The 19,573-nt window shown below is 38.1% G+C and overlaps 1 protein-coding gene across 7 annotated transcripts in view; it reads left to right on the top strand.

Annotated features, from left to right (window-relative positions):
* LOC141505582 (uncharacterized) overlaps positions 1 to 19,573 on the top strand; it is an 89,217-nt gene that overhangs the window by 29,871 nt on the left and 39,773 nt on the right. For 4 of the 7 annotated variants that reach the window (XM_074211525.1, XM_074211520.1, XM_074211523.1 and 1 more), the window contains exons 1-2: positions 7,059 to 7,128; positions 10,602 to 10,789. The exons of 1 other annotated variant lie outside the window; for it this stretch is intronic. The gene's annotated coding sequence lies outside the window, so the exon portion shown is untranslated. Of the gene's footprint in view, positions 1 to 7,038; positions 7,129 to 10,601; positions 10,790 to 19,573 lie in introns of those variants that run through there. 2 more of the 7 variants (XM_074211521.1, XM_074211524.1) reach the window with 2 other exon arrangements.

Genomic DNA, 19,573 nt, shown 5'->3' with positions numbered 1-19,573 from the left:
TGGTTGATGGTTTGTTAATTTGTTTTATTACCTTTTGTAATAATATTTAGTTCCTTGTATGTTTGTTTTTGTTGTTGTTGAGTTTATTATAAAAATAAATCACTTGCAGCCACAACAATTGATGAAATAATTTTCTGAGAAATGTGTGTTGGATAAAGGAAGTATCCAGACTTTACAAACAAACAAACAACCCAACTTAACTTCTGGTAATAAAACGATGTAATTTAGGAAAAATAACATTTTAGAACAAAGAATTAAACAAAGAAACTATACCAATTCTTATATGGGTGGGGAAAGGGATTTAACTTGAAATATTCTTCAGTCCTATTTAATTTTCACATAATAATAATTTATAATAGGGGACACATTCATGACCAAATTCCTGATACCTAACATCAGATGTTATAATTTGCTTAAATGTAATATCAGTTTATATCAAGCATTTTAAAGTATACATAATTCAAAAGAACATAACATTTAAATGTCATTTGGTATGATACAATATTAATTGCATATCAATTTCCTCTGTCCTCTTTATAATTCATTTTTCCTTTTGTACTGCAGCAAATCAAGAAGACAAGGCTTTATTTCATGGTTTTTGGAGAAACAGATTTGGGGGTGCATTTTGTTGCTCTTTTCATATTGCAATTTCTCTGGAGTAGCAAGCACAGGAATTAGGCTATTTTTTTTTTTGCTGGTCATTGTTGTTGTTGAAAACATTGTGTTGTCTTTCAATTTTGTCAGCACCAAAAACAACTTCATCTTTTACCCTAATGTTAGTCAGAATAGAACTGCTTTGAAAAGAAATGAATCAACCTTTGCTGACACTGATATTTTTTACTTTTTTGATTCATTACAACGCTTTGACTTTAATGATAGCAAAATACAAAGGCTACCATTGCGAAATAAATCCATAAAAGTAAAGACATTCCATCCATAACCTGCATACTGATCCAAAACACTGGATTATGATTACAAGTTTTTCCTCAATACCTTTTATCAACTGTTATGAAGGGTGGTGGGTGATAAAACTGTTCAATTACTGAAGTGAGAGTAAAAGGGAAGAAAATCTGTATTAACATTATCTGTGTTTTTCCCAGATATTTGTATTTATTTATGTTCCTGTTATTACTATTAAAAATTCATTTGAAAAACCTTGCCTGATTACATACTTTGTCTTAAAGTTATATCTACTCAGTTCTTCTAGGGCAAAGTGAAGAGGCTGTAATCTGGGAGCTGAGTTCATGCTTTAAAAGCAGCATGGGAAGACAAGCCCAAAGATAACTTATGGATCAGGTAATGGAATCTGATTCAGACAAGAATTGAGATGAGACAAGAGGAGTGAATAAGTGGATTTTCTTTTTTTATATATATTTAATATTTATTCTCATTTTGTACAAATAATGTTTTATACATTAATAAAATATTCTTATTTAAGAATAAATGAAATACCCCCTCCCCCATAGAGATTCGCTTGAGTGATAAAGTAAGGGGGGAGAGGAAAAAAAATTTAAATAAAAAAAATAATAGTAATAATTGTAGGTGTGGCCAGGTGGCACAATGGATGGAGCACCAGGCCTGGAGCCATGAGCACCCTAGCCTACATCCAGCCCTGTACACACAACAGTCACCCAGCCATGTGACATGCAAGCCACCCGAAATAAATCATACAGATTTTTACCCTGCAAAAACCAAAAAAAGAAAAAAAAGACCCAAAATAAAATAAAATAGTAATAATAGTAGGGGTGGCTGGGTGGCAGACAGAGCATTGGCCCTTGAGCCAGGAAAACCCGGATCCAAATCCAGCCTCAGACACCCAAGGATCACCCTGCTATGCAGCCCCAGGCAGGCCACCCAGGCCCATTGGCCCTGTACCCCGCCCCAAATAATAATAATAAAAAATGTGCTTGAGTCTTTGTTCCAACACCAACAACTCTGTCAGGTGTGGATCACATTCTTTATGATAAATCCATCACAAAAGTTACTTCCATATTTTTCCACTGTTGCCATTGCTGATTGCAACTCCCTCCTTTCGTATTTCTCCACTACCATGTACTATATTTTCTCTCTCCTTTCACTCTCACTCTGCTGTAGGGTAGCTGAGTGGCACAGCAGACAGATCCCTGGTCCTGGGGCCAAGAGGCCCCGAGCCCCCATACTATCCCTTAGGCCCAGCATCCACCTGGCCCCCTATGGTCCCAGACAGGCCATCTAATCCCAGCCCCTTGCAAGAAGTAAAAAAGAAAATGTGTTATATCTGACCACTCTCCCCCCATGGTCCATCCTCTCCTCCATCACTCACATCCCCCCCTTCCCCCTGTCCCCCCTCCTTCTTACTCCAGATGTCTATACCCCATTGAGTATAAATACTGTTTCCTCTCCTAGCCACCTCTGATGAGAGCAAAGGTTCCCTCATTCCCCCTTGCTTTCCCCCCTTCCATATCATTGCAGTAGCTCATTGTAATAAAGAAAAATTTTATCATATGAAATATCTTGGCTTATTCCCCTTCTCTTTTTTCTTTCTCCCATTACATTTCCCCTTTTTCTATTGACTCCATTTTTGCACCATATTTAATCTTCAAATTCAGCTTTCTCCTCTGCTTCAACTATAAAAGCTCCCTCTACCTGCTCTATTAACTGAGAGGGTTCATATGAATATTATCAGTGTCATTTTTCTATGCAGGAATACATGCAGTTCATCATCATCAAGTCCCTCATATTTTCCTCTTCTCAACTCTCTATGCTTCGCCTGAGTCCTGTATTTGAAGAGCAAACCTTCTGTTCAGCTCTGGCCATTCCAAAAGGAACATTTGAAATTCCCCTGGTTCATTGAAAGTCCATCTTTTTCCCTGGAAGAGGACATTCAGCCTTGCTGGGTAGTTGATTCCTGGCTGCATTCCAAGCTCTTTTGCCTTCCGGTATATTATATTCCAAGCCCTACGAGCTTCCAATGTACTTGCTGCTAAGTCCTGTGTGATCCTGACTGCAGCTCCACGATATTTGAACTGTGTCCTTCTGGCTGCTTGTAATATTTTCTCTTTGACTTGGGAGTTCTGGAATTTGGCTATAATATTCCTACGGATTGGTTTTTTAGGATCTCTTTCTCGGGGGGGATCTGTGGATTCTCTCCATTTCTATTTTGCCCTCTGCTTCTAGAATATCAGGGCAATTTTCCTGTAGTAATTCTTTGAAAATGATGTCAAGGCTCTTTTCCTGATCATGACTTTCAGGTATTCCAATACTTTTTAAATTATCTTTCCTAAATCTGTTTTCCAAATCAGTTGTTTTTTCATTTTCTTCTAATTTTTCATTCTTTTGGTTTTGAAGTATTGTGTCCTGATTTCTCATAAAATCAGCAACCTCCCTCAGTTCAATTCTTTGTCTGAAGAATTTGTTTTCCTCAGAGAGCTTTCTTATCTCTTTTTCCATCTGGCCAATTCTGCTTTTTAAGGCATTCTTCTCCTCAATAACTTTTTTGAGTTGTTGTATCCATTTGACCTATGCTGATTTTTAACATGCTATTTTCTTCAGCATTTTTTTGGATCTCCTTGACTAAGCTGCTGACTTCATTTTCATGTTTTTCCTGCATCTCTCTCATTTCTTTTCCCAATTTTTCTTCTAACTCCCTCACTTGATTTTCAAAGTCTTTTTTTGATCTCTGTCATAACCTGAGCCCAATTTCTGTTTTTCTTGGAGTCTTTAGATGCAGGAGCTTGTACTTCCTCATCTTCAGATTGAGTGTTTTGATCCTTCTTGGGATCACAGGCAAAGTATTTCTAAATGGTGTTCCTCTTACTCATTTGCACAGCTTGAGCCTGGTTTTGGGGTGTTTCCTGAGTTTTTGAGTATTATTGGGACACTGCCACAAGGATCTCTGTGTGTGAGGCTCTGTCCTCCCTCCTGATCTGTGAATGACCATAAGTACACCCCTCTGCCATGGGGCTGAGGTGGGGGGGGGGGCTTGCTATTCTATGGGAGGCCTAGACTGTGATCAGGATCTGAATGTGTTCAGAGCCCCAGAGTCCTGTTCCAGGCTCAGCAGTCTCTCTTCACCCCCCTCACTAAGCTTAGCACTCATGCCCTGGGGACTTCTGCTTACTAGCTCTGCCTGCTTCTAGTTCCAGATCTGGGCTGCAGTGGCCACACTGCTTGCTGAGTTCCTGAGGGCTGGGCTTCACAAGCTCGCTCTGGCAGAGGTCCCCCACTGATCCCCCAAGTTGTACCCCGTGATCCCAGGGTGTAGGTCAGGATACTCCCTCCACTGCTGTGAGCCATGACTCCCAGTGCTCTGGGTCTGCCTCCTGGAGGCTGAAGTTCCTTTGCTCTTCTCACCCCTCTAACCCCATGGAGTGTGTGTGTGTGTGTGCACGTGTGTATGCATGTATGTGTAAAATTTGGCTTTCTTCTTTGTGATCAAATTAGCTTTTCAAAATTGACTTTGTTAGTACCTTAACACATTTTTAAAATCAGATGAATAGACTCATGGGACTGGTTAAGGTAAGGATCTCTGTCTCTCTTATTCTCTCTCTTTTTTTAAGAGCAGTGTGTTAGGAATTTTGAGCTCTGGTCTTGGCTCTACTCTACCAGGTATTTAGGGGAAGGGATATGCATATACTCAAACTCATCCCCTTGTACCTCTCTTCTAGTTAGTGTACTAAGAAATAGACAAAAGAAAACATCTTCATGGGGAATATAGCACCATGGATATAGTTCTGGTCTTTGAGTAAAGAAGACCTGAGTTCATAATCTTTCCTCAAATGTTTGCCAATTTCAATGTAATCTTTTTCAGCCATGTTTTTCCCATGTCTAAAATGGGAATAAGAGTATCTATCTTACAAAGTTGCTATAAGGGACAAATAAGATGACACATATAAAGTATGTTGCATACCTTAGTGTTCACTCAATGTTATTATTTGCTAGGTTTATCTGCTTTGAATCTTTTTCTACAAATAGTCCAATATGCATACTCAGCCTGATAAATGCAGCCAAAACCAATCCTTCCTCTCCTTTAAATATCTTCTGTGGTTTCAACTAGGGCAAGCTCTGCATAGTGATGCATGATGCAGCCCAGCTGTGGTAGGTTAGTTGTCCTTCTATGCCTTGGGGATGACCCTAACAGTTACTATCTTCTGTGCCTCCAAATGTGGCTTTGGGACTGAAAGTTTCTCTAATAACAGTGTTAATATTTTGGCCTCTTTTCAGTTATAATCCAAACACCCCTAAAAGAGAACAGCAAATGGTCATTTTAAAATTTGAAATAATTTATTCTTATTGGGAATAATACCTGTATATTAGATAGCCAGACATATTCACACACCCAGTTTGAAATCTGGTTTTTATTAACTCCAAAGATTGAAATTATTGAGGATGGATTTTTTTTTTCTCACAATCTCAAGAGATCTGTTGAGGGATGACTTTAAGAAGAATGTGAGAATTGGAATATGGGGTAAGATCTGATGTAGGGGCAGCACAAGATTGCCCTTAATGTCAAATTCAAAAGGTTGGGGCTCTAATCTAGTTTTCTAAAATGACCTATTATAGCTCTATCAGCCATATATTATCTAAACTATTCTTGAACATAGAGATATTTTAACACTCTTAAGGGCAACTAGGTGCTACATTTAATAGTACTTTTTGTTCAAAAATTACTTTTCTCCATCTTCAAAGTAGTAATAACTGGTAATAGTAATAAAAATAATAAAATAGCTAAAATTTATTCAACATTTACTCTTTTATCCCCCTTTTACAGATGAAGATCCTGAGGCATACAGAAGTTAAATGACTTTGCCAGAGTCACATGGTAGCAAGTGTTTGAGGCTGGAGTTCAACATAGGTACACTTAACTACAGAGCCTGTGTCAGCTTGCTAGTCCACCAAGCTTTAGTGAGTAAGATCATATTCAGTGTATATGTCTTCATGATTTTTGTAGATGTTAGAACGACCCTCTCTCTGCCCCAGGTGAAGGTTCTAACCATTTGTTTATCAGTTTATATAGCCGCAACCTCATCCTCTTGATGCATTGTAGTTTCCATTTTCTGAGATGTCTCCAAGCTCTGCCTTGGGAAGTCATGAACTATGGTGACCAGAACTGCATGTGTTTGTCTGTCTGCAGATAAACCATGGATTTTTGTAAAGGTAGAAAACTGGTTTCTGTTTTGCTGATTCTTCTTCTTTTTAATCCAAAGACACCTGGGGAATTGTGGCAACATAGTGGGTACAGGACTCCAGAGAGCAGTCGACAGAGAGGATTACTGCACTAGTTGGAATCAGAGCGAGATCTGCATCATCTCATGCAGGAGAGTAGTAGTCATTGTCCTCGGGTTGATGCATTCTTCAGAATACACACCATACACAAACATTTCTTCAGAACACAATCTTAAGAACAAATTCCCCGGCCTCAATAGCTCAGCTTTTCCCCTCCGCCTCCGTACCCCCCTCCACCCCGGTATTCCACCCCTCCATTAGTGACTCTGACGCGAGCCTAGTCAAGTATTTTGGAAGTCCAAAGGAATCATTCGATGCAATTCCGCCGAGGATGCAGGGAGGCCAGTTCGGGCCTCTTGGGACTTGGCGCTCTGAGGGCCGGACCGGCCTGTGTCGGGGCACTGGGGCCGGAGCCAGATGTGAATCGGAATGCCGCTAAGTGCCAAGTGTCTGACCACCGCGGGGCCGCTGCTCTGCCCACTGCACCCCCGGCTGCGAGCGCAGGCCCGGTGATTTGGGCAGCGCTAGAAGGGCCTGGACCAGGCCGGTCTTCTGAAGAGGCGGCACCGGACCCGCGCTTGGAGGGACAGGGGAGAATGTCGGGTCTCCATTCTTTCTGTACTGACAGCACAGCCATGCTCTGTGGGCATGGGTAAGAGTCGCGGAGAAAGAGGCGGGGTTGGTCTTCTTGATGCTGGGGAGGAATCGGACTTGGCGCCGCTGGCCAACGCACCGCGCCTTGGGGGGGGGGGGTGACCAGTCACCGCAGCCTTCTGGGAGTTGTAGTTCCGGGGCCGTCCCGGCGCAGGCGCACGGCCGAGCCGGGGCTGAAGATGCGCGCGCAGCGTCGACGCCATCATTGATTGTTTGGCCCCGAACCAGCGGCGTATCGGAGGTCAGGCCAGGCCCGGGACCCCGTTCCAGGTATTTAGTGACCGTGCTCCTTCCCGGCAGCCGAAGCTGGGCGGATCCGCGAGGGGCCCGGGGCCGGGGGCCGGCCTTGTGAGCAGGGCTGCTACCACCCCTGCAGGGGCGGGACCAGGGGCGGGCTCAGCCTGTGCGGAGCCACTGGGGGCTGGGGGGAGGCGCCTTGTGTGCGCGCGCGCGCGCGTGCCGGGGTGTGTGTGTGTGTGTGTGTGTGTGTGTGTGTGTGTGTGTGTGTGTGTGTGTGTGTGTGTGTGTGTGTGTGTGTGTGTGTGTGTATCTGTGTCTGTGTGTCTGTGTCTGTGTGTCTGTGTGTCTGTGTGTCTGTGTGTCTGTCTGCGTGTCTGCGTATGTGTATCTGCGTGTGTGTGTGTGTGCACGCGCGCGTGTGTGTGTGTCTGGAATCTGCTGTGTGTCATTTGCTTGCCTGTACATTATCTACAGTGTTGTGTCTGAAGAATCTAGTTAGTCTATCTGTGGGCTGTCTGAAGAACCTGTAATGTATGCCTGGATGTGAAGAACCCACAGTGTGTCTATGTGACTGTGGAGAAACTGCTCTGAGCAAGTCTATGAACAATCTGTTCTCTGTGTGTACTGGGTCTTTGTGTTCTAAAGAACTGCAGTCTTTTCTGTGTTTGCAAAGAATCTTCACTACAGTTCTGTGTTGGGTGTGTGTGTGTGTGTGTGTAAAACCTTCTAAAGAACTCATGTCTTTATTTGAAGAATCGGTAGTGGGAATGTGTACTGTAAAAAATTTGTTGTTTCAGTTTTTTTGAAGAATTGTGTGTGTGTGAAGAACTTGCAATGGGTTTGAATGTTCTGAAGAACATATATACATATACATATATACATATATCTCTTGATATGTATGCATATATGGAATAGCTATTACACATCAACAATATATGTCTACACATATCTGAAGAACCTGAACCTTGTCTTTGTGTTCTAGAAACTACCTGGGCATTTACTTTTGAAGAATGATCAGTGTATCTGTCTCTGTGTCTATGTGTTTTGAAACTCCTACTCTATATCTTTGTTTACAAAGAATGTGCAATGGATCAGAATTTGTGTGTGTGTGTGTGTGTGTGTGTAGATTCTGAAGAACTCACACTATGTTGGTATGAAAAGAATACCAGGGAATTTGTTCTTAAGATTGTGTTCTGAAGAAATGTTTGTGTATGGTGTGTATTCTGAAGAATGCATCAAATGTCTCTGCAGTTTTCCAAACCTTATGCCATTCCCTCCTTTAACTCTCCATAGCATTCCTCATACTTTGAGTTCAAGACAGTGGAAACCATTGACTAACAGCTCCATCTTTTCCTCTCTTCTTCATCTCAAATTACTCAGAATTCTTCCTTTATTAGATATTTTTTCACTCTAAATAAAATCTCTGATGAAGAGCTGTTCTTTCTTACCATTACTTGTGTGTGTGTGTGTGTGTGTGTGTGTGTGTCTGTGTGTGTGTCTGTGTGTGTGTGTGGGTGTGTATGGAGAGAGAGAGACATGTATGTATATCCTTGATTCCTTCCTCTCCCATCTTCTTCAGCAAATTGCCCCATTATTATTTTATTTCTGCTCTTTAGCTTCAGTTTCTCCCTATCTATTGGATCCTTCTATGATACTTACAAATGCATATTATATATATATATATATATATATATATATATATATATATATCTTATCCTTAAATCTTTCACTTGATTCTACCATTCTCTTTAGCTTTCAGCTTTCTTTTTTTCCCTTTAAAAAATTATTTATTTAAGACAATGGGGTTAAGAGTGACTTGCTAGGTCACATAGCTAGCTCAGATGTGGACTCAGATCCTCCTTACTCCAGGGCCGGTGCTCTATCTACTGTGCCACCTAGCTGACCCCTCACTGCGCCACCTAGCTGACCCCTGCTTTCATCTTTCTCCCTTCCTAGGCTAAACTACTTCATTTTAGATCCTACACTTCCCTTTCTTCCAGTCTTGTCTAAGTGCCCTAACCTCATCCTTCAACTGAAGCTGCTTTCTCCAAAGTTAGAGTTGATCTCTCAATTGTCAAATCTAATGGCCCTTTCTCAATTCATATCCTTTTTGACCTCTGAAATATTTGATACTGTTGATCATCCTCTGCCGCTGAAAAATTCACTTCTCTCAAAGATTTTGTGACACTACTTTTTCCTGGTTCTCCTCCTACCTATCTGTCCAATTGCACCTTCTTAGTCTCCTGATTCTTTATCTGTGTCATATGGGTGTCCTTCAGGTTTCTGACCTAGACCCTTCTCTTTTTTCTGTATACTATCTTGCCATGATGATCTCATAAACTCCCATGGGTTCAAAATCTGTATGCAGATGAATCCCAGATATGGATATCCACAGCCCTGAATTCTCTTCTCAGCTAAAGTTCCATATTACCAGTTGCCTTTTAGACATTTCAAACTAGATGTCCTCGTCATGGCCAAAACAGGACTTACTTCCCTAAATGTTCCCTTCTTCCCTATTACTATCAAAGAAAAGGACTACCATTCTCCTCCTCATCCAGGCTCACAACCTTGGTGTTATCTTTTACCCTTCACTCTTGCTTAATTCCTACATCTAGTTAGTTATCAAGACTTATCATATTAATTTACACATTATTTTTGATATACATTCCCTTCGCCCTCCACTTATACCTCTACTACTATCTCAGTCCGAGTCTTCATCATGTCTGGCTTATATTATTGCAATAACTTTACAATTGATCTCCCTACCTCAAATTTTTTCCTCTTTCTAATATGTCCTTCACTCAAATACCAAAGTGATTGTCTTAAGAGGTAAGGTAGATTATGTCACCACTCCCACACTTAATAAATTCCAGTGGCTCCCTATTACCTTCAGTATCAAATGTAAAATCAGCTGTCATAAATCTTCCTAACCTTGTCCCTTCATACTTTATGATCCAGTTACACTGGCTTTATTTACTGTTTCTTGTACAATTCTTAACCATCTCCTCAGGGCTTTTGAACTGATAATTCTTCATGCTTGAATGTCTTCCTCTTCACCTCTACCTTTTAGTTTTTCTGGCTTCAAAACTCAAATCTCACCTTTAAGCCACAGGTCTTTTCTAGTTCCCCCAGATGATAGTACTTTCTTCTCTGAAATTTCATCCCATATCGTTTGTATTTGTTTCTTGTTGACCTTGTTATCTACATGTTGAATTTTCTATTCAAATTTGAGCTTCTTAAGATAGGGAGCATTTTTATCTTTCTCTGAATTCTCAGTTTGCACATAGTGCAAAAACAGCAATTCTATTTGAATGATCAATGTCAAGAACCCTACTGTGTCTTTGCATTCTGAAGCACTCAGTGTTTTGTCTGTTGGTAGTGAGTCAGAAAAGGTCTCAATGTATTTGTGTTGGTATCTTGTGTGTGTGTGTGTGTGTGTGTGTGTTAAACCTTTTATTACTGTACTTATGAAAAGTTCCTTGTATCTTTTTGGTATTCTACAGAACCTGTTCCAGGTGTATCTGAGTAAAGAACAAGCAGAATGTCTGTTGATATATGTGGTCAGTATTGTGGGTCTGTAGATAGGAAGAATCTGCATTGTCTTCATGTTCAAAGGACCTGCTTCATACATGCTGTTTTCTGGACCTATGTATAGAGGACCCACAAATTGTGTGCTCCTATAAGTACACAGGTCAGTGTGTTTTAAATAGCCCACAGTATGTCTTTGTGTTATAACCTGTTTTGTGTCATGTTTATGGAAAAAAGTCCTTGTATCCTGAAAAATCCATTGTGTATCTATGAGTGAAGGAAGGATTCACAATTATGACTTTGTGACCTAACTCCTCTATATGTTTATGTGAGTGACTCACATTGTCTCTTTGTTCTAAAGAGCCCTCTGCATGTTCTGGTATGTCTGTGACTGTAAAAGGGCATGTGATATGTATGAAGAACCCAAACCTATCTTTGGTATAAACCTGCTTGTATGCATGTATTGAAGAGCCTACAGTGTGTCTATGTATTCTGAAAACCACAATATGTGTGTGTGTGTGTGTGTGATTGATTGTTTCTGTCTATGGAGTATCCGTGATGTGTCTGTATGTTCTGAAGAACCCCTGATGAAGATATTTCTATTAAGTCTGTGATGTTTCTCTCTGTGTTATGGTTATGTGTGAAGAACCCAATTCATGAATTTTTTTTTTTTAGGTTTTTGTAAGGCAAATAGGGTTAAGTGGCTTGCCCAAGGCCACACAGCTAGGTAATTATTAAGTGTCTGAGGCTGGATTTGAACTCAGGTACTCCTTACTCCAGGACCAGTGCTCTATTCACTGCGCCACCCAGCAGCCCCTCATGATTTTCTTTTCAAGAACCCTCTGTGTATCTATGTTGATGATCTACTTAATACATGTAGCTTGTAGTATATCTTTGTGTTCTAAACATCCCAGGTTATAAATGTTTCTTTTATAGCTATAAAGAATTCAGAATGTGACTGTGTGTGTGAGTGTGCAGGATATCTACATTATGTCTGCCTCTGAAAAACTCATGGTATGTCCGAGAAGTACTATGTTTCTATTTGTTCTTCTGTTGTGTACCTGTATGTAATGTGTACGTGTAAAGAACCTATTGTAGTTTGTGTCATTGTGTTAAAAAAAAAGTCACAGTATGTTGGTCTTTTTGAGTTTCTGTCTTTATGGAGAACCTACATTGAATCTGTGTGCTTTGGAGAACCCTCATTAGTGTCTGGGCATCATTTTGGAACCCACAGTGTATTCATGGCTATGTGTGCCATTTTGTGAAGAATCCATCATTTGTGTTGTCATGTGCCTATCTATGACAGACATTTTAAAAAATTTGGTATTTCATTTTCCACAGTTACATATAAAAACAATTTTTAACATTTGTTTTTAAAACTTTGAATTCCATTCTCTTCTTTCCTCCCTCCCCCATTGAGAAAGCAAGCAGTTTGATGTAGTCTATAAGTGTGTAATCATGCAAAACATTTCCATAAGAGTCATGATGTGAAAGAAAAGATAAGACACCCTCCAAACCCCCCAAAAAATAAAGTAAAAAATTGTTTCAATCTGGTCACCATCACATCAGCTCTTTATCAGAGAACGAATAGCATTCTTCCTAAGTATGACAGACATTCTTTTTTTTTGTACTTAAAGATTTTATTTGAGTTTTACAATTTTCCCCCAATCTTACTTCCCTCTCCACCCCCCACAGAAGACATTCTGTTAGTCTTTACATTGGTTCCATGGTATACATTGATCTCAGTTGAATGTGATTTTTTTTTTTTTTTTGCAAAGCAGTGGGGTTAAGTGGGTTGCCCAAGGCCACACAGCTAGGTAATTATTAAGTGTCTGAGGCTGGATTTGAACTCAGGTACTCCTGACTCCAGGGCTGGTGCTCTATCCACTGTGCCACCTAACTGCCCCCTCAGTTGAATGTGATGAGAGAAATCATATCCTTAAGGAAGAAACCAAGTATAAGAGATAACAAGATCAGAAAATAAGATATCAGTTTTTTTCTACATTAAAGTTAATAGTCACTGGTCTTTGTTCAAACTCCACAGTTCTTTCTCTGGATACAGATGGTATTCTCCATTGCAAACAGCCCCAAATTGCCCCTGATTGTTGCACTGATGGAATGAGCAAGTCCATCAAGGTTGATCATCACCCCGTGTTGCTGTTAGGGTGTATAGTGTTTTTCTGGTTCTGCTCATCTCACTCAGCATCAGTTCATGCAAATCCCTCCAGGCTTCCCTGAATTCCCATTCCTCCTGGTTTCTAGTAGAACAATAGTGTTCCATGACATACATATACCACAGTTTGCTAAGCCATTCCCCAATTGAAGGACATTTACTTGAATTCCAATTCTTTGCCACCACAAACAGGGCTGCTATGAATATTTTTATACAAGTGATGTTTTTACCCTTTTTCATCATCTCCTCAGGGTATAGACCCAGTAGTGATATCACTGGATCAAAGGGTATGTACATTTTTGTTGTCCTTTGGGTATAGTTCCAAATTACTCTCCAGAAAGGTTGGATGAGTCCGCAGCTTCAACAACAATGTAATAGTGTCCCAGATTCCCCATAACCCTTCCAACAATGATCATTATCCTTTCTCATCATATTGGCCAGTCTGAGAGGTGTGAGGTGGTACCTCAGAGAAGCTTTAATTTGCAGTTCTCTAATAAGTAATGATTTAGAGCAATTTTTCATATGACTATGGATTGCTTTGATCTCCTCATCTGTAAATTGCCTTTGCATATCCTTTGACCATTGTATGACAGACGTTCTTAACCTTTCTTTGCCATGAATCTCTTTGCCTGAAACCTATGGACCATCTCCTTTTCCATTGATGTTTTAAATAATTGAAGGCAATGTTAAAATTCAGTTAGAAGTCAGTGAAAATAAAGATGTAATTTTTTTCCTATCCAAGTTCATGGATCCCTTGATATTTCTTTGGAGGCCCATGGACACCACGTTAAAAACACCAGACTATGAAGTACTCAGAGTATATCTTTGTGTTCTTTATGATCCTTATCCCACGGTATAAATGTTTCTGTTATGTCTATAAAGAATTCATAGTGTGACTATGTGTATGTGTGTGTGTGTGTGTGTGTGTGTGTGAGTGTGCAGGATGTCTACATTGAAGAGTATATGTATATCAATAACCGACATCTGTATCTTTGTATTCTCATGGAACCACTGAATGTGTCTGATGGTGAGGAATTCTCAGTGTCTTTGTGTCTATGTCTGTATCTGTCTGCCAGTGAAGCTCCCACAGGTTTTAAGAAAAACCTGTATATTTTCCTTTTGCATATTTTTGTATGTGTGATGACCTTACACTATGTCCTTGTATTTGTTCTGAAGAGCCCTTTTTGTGCTTTGTGTGAGAGACACCCACTCACCCCTTATGTCTGTGACCTTGCAGAATCTGAATTGTGTTTGTGATGAATGTGTAGGCATGAGGTCTTTGGGTGAAGAATCTACAATGTAACTGAGTGTACTGAAGAACTCATCTTGAGTCTGTATGTATGGAAAAACTCTTATATTTTGTTGTTGAAGAACCCATGGCATATGTCTATGTTCTTAAGAAACTATGATGTGTTTCTGAAGGACTTTTTACTGTCTGGGTATTCTGATGTGTGGGATAAAAATCCACTTAAAAAATATAGAGATTCCTCTGACCAAAAAAAAAAAAGTTTATTTTGGCTTTTCTCGAGAAAAGGGCACACTCTGAGTCTCACAAAGGTAGTGAAGATTAAGGAGCTGCCTCGAATTGGCAGTCAAGCAAGATTAAATGGCTTAATGTGACCCCCTTCTCCTCCCTATCATCCCTCTCTGTCTACTCATTGGTTAGTCTTTAGAGTTACTTTTTACTTGTGAAAATCTACCCCAGCACCAAAGAAAAGAATGAAAGGTTTTCATAAAATATTACCTCACCATCCAGATAGTGAGAATAACTTTCAGGATGATAACTATCTTATTGAAGTAATGTAACTTGTCTTGGAATGCAAGGTCTAGGAACAGTCTACTTATCATCAAACAAGAGGAGTCTTATGAGCTTCTTTGGAATGCAAGATTTTTCTCATGGGAAAAGTAGTCTTATCAAAAGTTAAGAGAGTAAGCCACCTGTTTGGAATATAAGGGGATTTCTTCTAGGAATATTTTAAGAATAATAGTTTGTTCTTTCTTTAATAATTCTTAACCCTGAGAGGGCTTCACTAGGAATATTAACCCTGAAATGGTTTTATTGGTAATATTCCACTCAATCCCTCCTCTTTTATTTTAAATATATATACATATATATTTGGCATCTGATGTCCTCTCACACTATCCTTGATACCCTCTCAGGTTTTATTCTCTCTTCCTGTCCACTTGGGACCTATCATCTTCTTGGATCCCTGACCAAACAACCCATACACACACATAGATACAATGGAGGAAGATGAACTCATCTGGTTTCTCTCTTTTTTCATGAAGACATTCAATATCTTTCTGTATCTGCAGAGTCCATTCCAATCTCCAATTTGGATGATTTGTTGAGATCTCTTCTTCTGGTAAAGGAACTTCTTAACACAACATCTTGTCAGACAGACTCATATTTTCATCATTAGACCATAAAATTCTAAAGCCTTATTCATTGTCACATTGATATACATACTTAAATAAAAATACAATTTCCATCATTGTTCACTTCACAAGTGAATGTGTTGAAAATTATCAAGTTAACTTGAGCTTATAACATTTATATTAGATGACCATCTTTGTACAAAAAGTGTCCAGCAAATGACATACAAATAGCTTTAATCTCTTTCTCTTTATTAAAATAACTTGAGCATCCTTAACTAAAATAAATTCTTCTTTCTTCCCAAAATTTTTCTTAACTAAACTAGAAGTGATTATTCTTCTGATATACTCAATTGACTTACATTCCCTTCTTAAAGTAGAACTTGAAATTGCTACTGCACAGAAGTGTATCTTGAGATTATAGAACTTCTTTATTCTTCTTACCTAAATATCCTTTTCCCTAGCACAAATTAATATAAAAGAATCTTAATTCTTCTAAAAACATATAGCTAACAGTTGAGGTTAAAACCACATGCTGCCCTAGCTAGCTAGCTATTAAACTCCACTTGACCTAAAATTTCTATTTCAGATTGACCTTTAGCAGTTTACTAAAAAGATCCAGGACATCAAAGGAAAATTCCTTTATAGATATAATTTTGAGTGTCATTTTCCAGGCAGAGGTCATGTAGATAGTCAAATGCCTTAAGTCACATTTTAGATTTATTTGGTGAGATATTATTCAAATGTCACATTTGGGGTAGTCAAGTTAAAAGGGTCCAAACTCAGGTTGCTCTGAAAAACCACCCCTTAAACTTTTTCCTCCCAATATACCTGTCACCTATGTAGTGTCCAAACCTCCTTCAGGCTCCCAGACTTCAAGAGAGCATTGACTCAACAACACTTCCTTTGCTGATCATACCTGATGTCAGACACAGAACAACAGCCAATTAAAAGTCCTATGATCTAAAATAGTAATTCCATCTAATTAGATCTCCAAGTGAATCCACTTCACAAGAACTAAATGCTAATTCTAATCTGGATTAGGGGGTCACAATCAGCCCTTTTCCCTACACATATATCACCTATATCTACTCTGAGTGTCCCTGTCATCATAATACATTAAATAAGGAGACTTTCTAAACATTCAGAAATCAGTCAAGTTCTCTCAGCATCAGGAGTATTCCTTGACATACAAAAAAAAAGACTTCTTCACAAGTATGTTTCATAATTCAACTAGAAGGCCTATCCTCCTGGGAGCACTAATTTCTAATTTGCAGACAAACTTCCCTTTGTCTGAAATATCTGTTTTATTTCTGGATTAAGATGGTATATTAGAGGCTTCTTGGTTGGCCTGCTGTATTACAGTAAATAAATACCTCCTTTGGCTAGGAGATTGTTCTAAGAATTCTCACATAGCAATTAGCCAGAGATTGTCACAGAAAAAAAATCACAAATTATTATCATTATTTTCTCTCCCATGTTGCTCAGGTGCTTTTACTTCAAAGCAAACAACTACAACTTTGAGATTATAAATGTGTATATACATACATACATATATATATGCATATAACCACAAAAATTCCAGTTTATAAACATACACACACACACACACACACACACACACACACACACACACACACACACATAATTGGCAAGTTCTTATACAAACAATTCTCCATAATAAACTTGTTTAATTATTAGCCAATACAAATTTGAAATATAAATTATTACTTTGCAAAATTCATTCAATCATTAGAATTATCTTAAGGGTCTCTAAATTTAACAAAACAGTAATAAGTATAACATATTTAGATTTTCCAAAACAATCTTTCCATTATTACATTTATACCTGGACCTATAGATCTATAGCAAGGTCTGATAGATCATTTAAAAATTTCAGGGACCCCAGAGGGTCATGACCTTTGATTATTTCCCTCATTATCTCTACAAGCAAGCAATCATTAATTCCAGGTTTGACATCATTACAGTAAAATAGTTTATATTTCCAAAAGTAGATCACGTGTTTGAAAACACTCTTCAACATCTTACTCATTGATAAGTCATCTAATTGGGGTTATATAATTTTTAATTTCCTAATCATTTTCCAAAGCCCCTCACATTTATTCAACATTATTGAAAGTGTATCTTGCAGTTAAGATATACCTCCCAATCTCTTATACACTATCCTGAATCTGCATTTAATATGGGGGAAGAAATCTGCAATTTTACTTCTTTAAAATTTAAACATTAAATTCTTAATCTAGGGGCAGCAAGGTGGCACAGTGGATAGAGCACCGGCCCTGGAGTCAGGAGTTCCTGAGTTCAAATCCAGCCTCAAACACTTATTAATTACCTAGTTATATGGCCTTGGGCAAACTACTTAACCCTATTGCCTTGAAAAAATGAAAAAAAAAATTCTTAATCCACATGACATTTCATTCTCTTAAAGCAAAACAAAACAGCAGGTTCTCTTAAAGTTAACCTTATAGTTAAGTATCTTTTAACACACAAACCTCTTCTGAATTTATGCTTTATAAGCTTATTTATCTCTTCTTCCAAATACATTCATATTTTCAAAACAAAGAAAATAAGATTCTCCATGAATTTAGTCTTATACATATGATAATTTCAAAACCCCAATGTACACTTTTTACCCATGCCAGTGTTACATTTACATATATAATTTCTTCTTCTTAAATAACAGATAATAAGCTATATTAGTGTTACATATAGATATTCCCTTTTATAAACATGAGATGAGAAAACAAAGCCTTTCACAAATTCTCTGAGCCAAAAAAGACCTTGAGAGATATAACCTATTGGCAAGGTATTCTCCAGTTTTCCCAGTTTTCTCATAACAAATCTTTACAAATGTGATAGGTTAAAACTCCATTCATTATTCACTATAGCAACACAATTTTAAATTCTCAAAAAAAGTTGTTTGAATCTATTCTTATAAAAATTTTACTAATTATTCACTACATATTTCAATTTCATGTATATTCCCTTTACTCCCCTGGAATTCTGCAACACAGTAAAATTCTCAAGATCAGTTGTTGCTAAAAATCCCTTTTTATAATTGTAATTATAAGATTTTTTCTTCATACTCTTAAATTCTTTTTTCTTTTTTTTTTTTTTTAGATTTTGACAAGGCAAATGGGGTTAAGTGGCTTGCCCAAGGCTACACAGCTAAGTAATTATTAAGTGTCTGAGACCGGATTTGAACCCAGGTACTCCTGACTCCAGGGCCAGTACTTTATCCACTGCCACCTAGTTGCCCCCTTCTCATAAATTCTAAAAGCCATATTCAAAATAACCTTAAATCATTTTCTTTTCAAAGCCTAAAATGTTTGCAAATTCTTTTCATCTTTATCAGTGCAATTCTAACTTCTCAATGCTTTAACTTATAAGAGTTTTCTGTTCTTAATGACCAACATTTCTTAATATTAGAACATTTTATGTTCTGGGAATTGGAAATTTCCCTCAATTTGAGATATTAAATCAATATGTACTAATTCTTTACCTTTACTGTTTATCATTACTTACTTACCCCAGATTTTTTTTCCATATACACGAACCCTAAGCATATTTTGTATCGGTGTAAAATATTACCTTTTCCTTGTTTAGTAATTCTAAAGCTTGATTAAGAGCACATAACTCACAGACTTTGCTTGACAATAGTTTTGTCAGACTCCCAGCCTTTGAATAAAAAAAAACAAACTTTTTTTCTTTACAAACCCCTTAATTCAGTTTACATTTATCTTCAGATTACTTTGTATGAAAAATTAGCACATTATAGAATCAATGATAACATAATAAAAAAATTAACTTTTACCTAGCAATTGCTTTCATATCACACTTTTCATTTTATTGGGTTTATCACTTTTCCAATAAATTCACTTCCAGATATTGCAAACCTGGTAGTTTAATGCAATTTTCAAATTACCCCAACCTCATTTAAACATTTATCTCCATTTGAACTTTTAGCTTTCTGTACTATCCTTTTTTTTTTCCCATTGATTTTTAAATCAACTTCCAAGGCTCCCAAAATCCCTAAATCATTCCTTTTAACTTATATAATATCACACCTGCTCAAGTGTCTACATGTTTTAAGCAATTTCCATACTTAACAAATGGTTCAAAAACCCCAGTAGTCTATATGCCTTGATTCTCTTCCCAGTACTTTCAGAACCTCTTACTTAGACTATACAACTTATATTTCCCCTTAATATTCTGTTCCACTATTCTTTTTCATAACTCTTTTTGACTGTAGTTAATACTATTCTAAACTAGCTATATAAACCACAGACATGATTCCACTTTCTACAATACGTTTCCTATTAAAAGGATTTAATGTGTAACACTTCTCAATTTTAACTGGTAAAACTTTTGAAAAGG

The sequence above is a fragment of the Macrotis lagotis genome, chromosome 1 (assembly GCF_037893015.1).
Source record: "Macrotis lagotis isolate mMagLag1 chromosome 1, bilby.v1.9.chrom.fasta, whole genome shotgun sequence".
In the NCBI taxonomy this organism is placed as follows: domain Eukaryota; kingdom Metazoa; phylum Chordata; class Mammalia; order Peramelemorphia; family Peramelidae; genus Macrotis; species Macrotis lagotis.
This window is presented reverse-complemented; position numbering and strand designations above follow the sequence as displayed.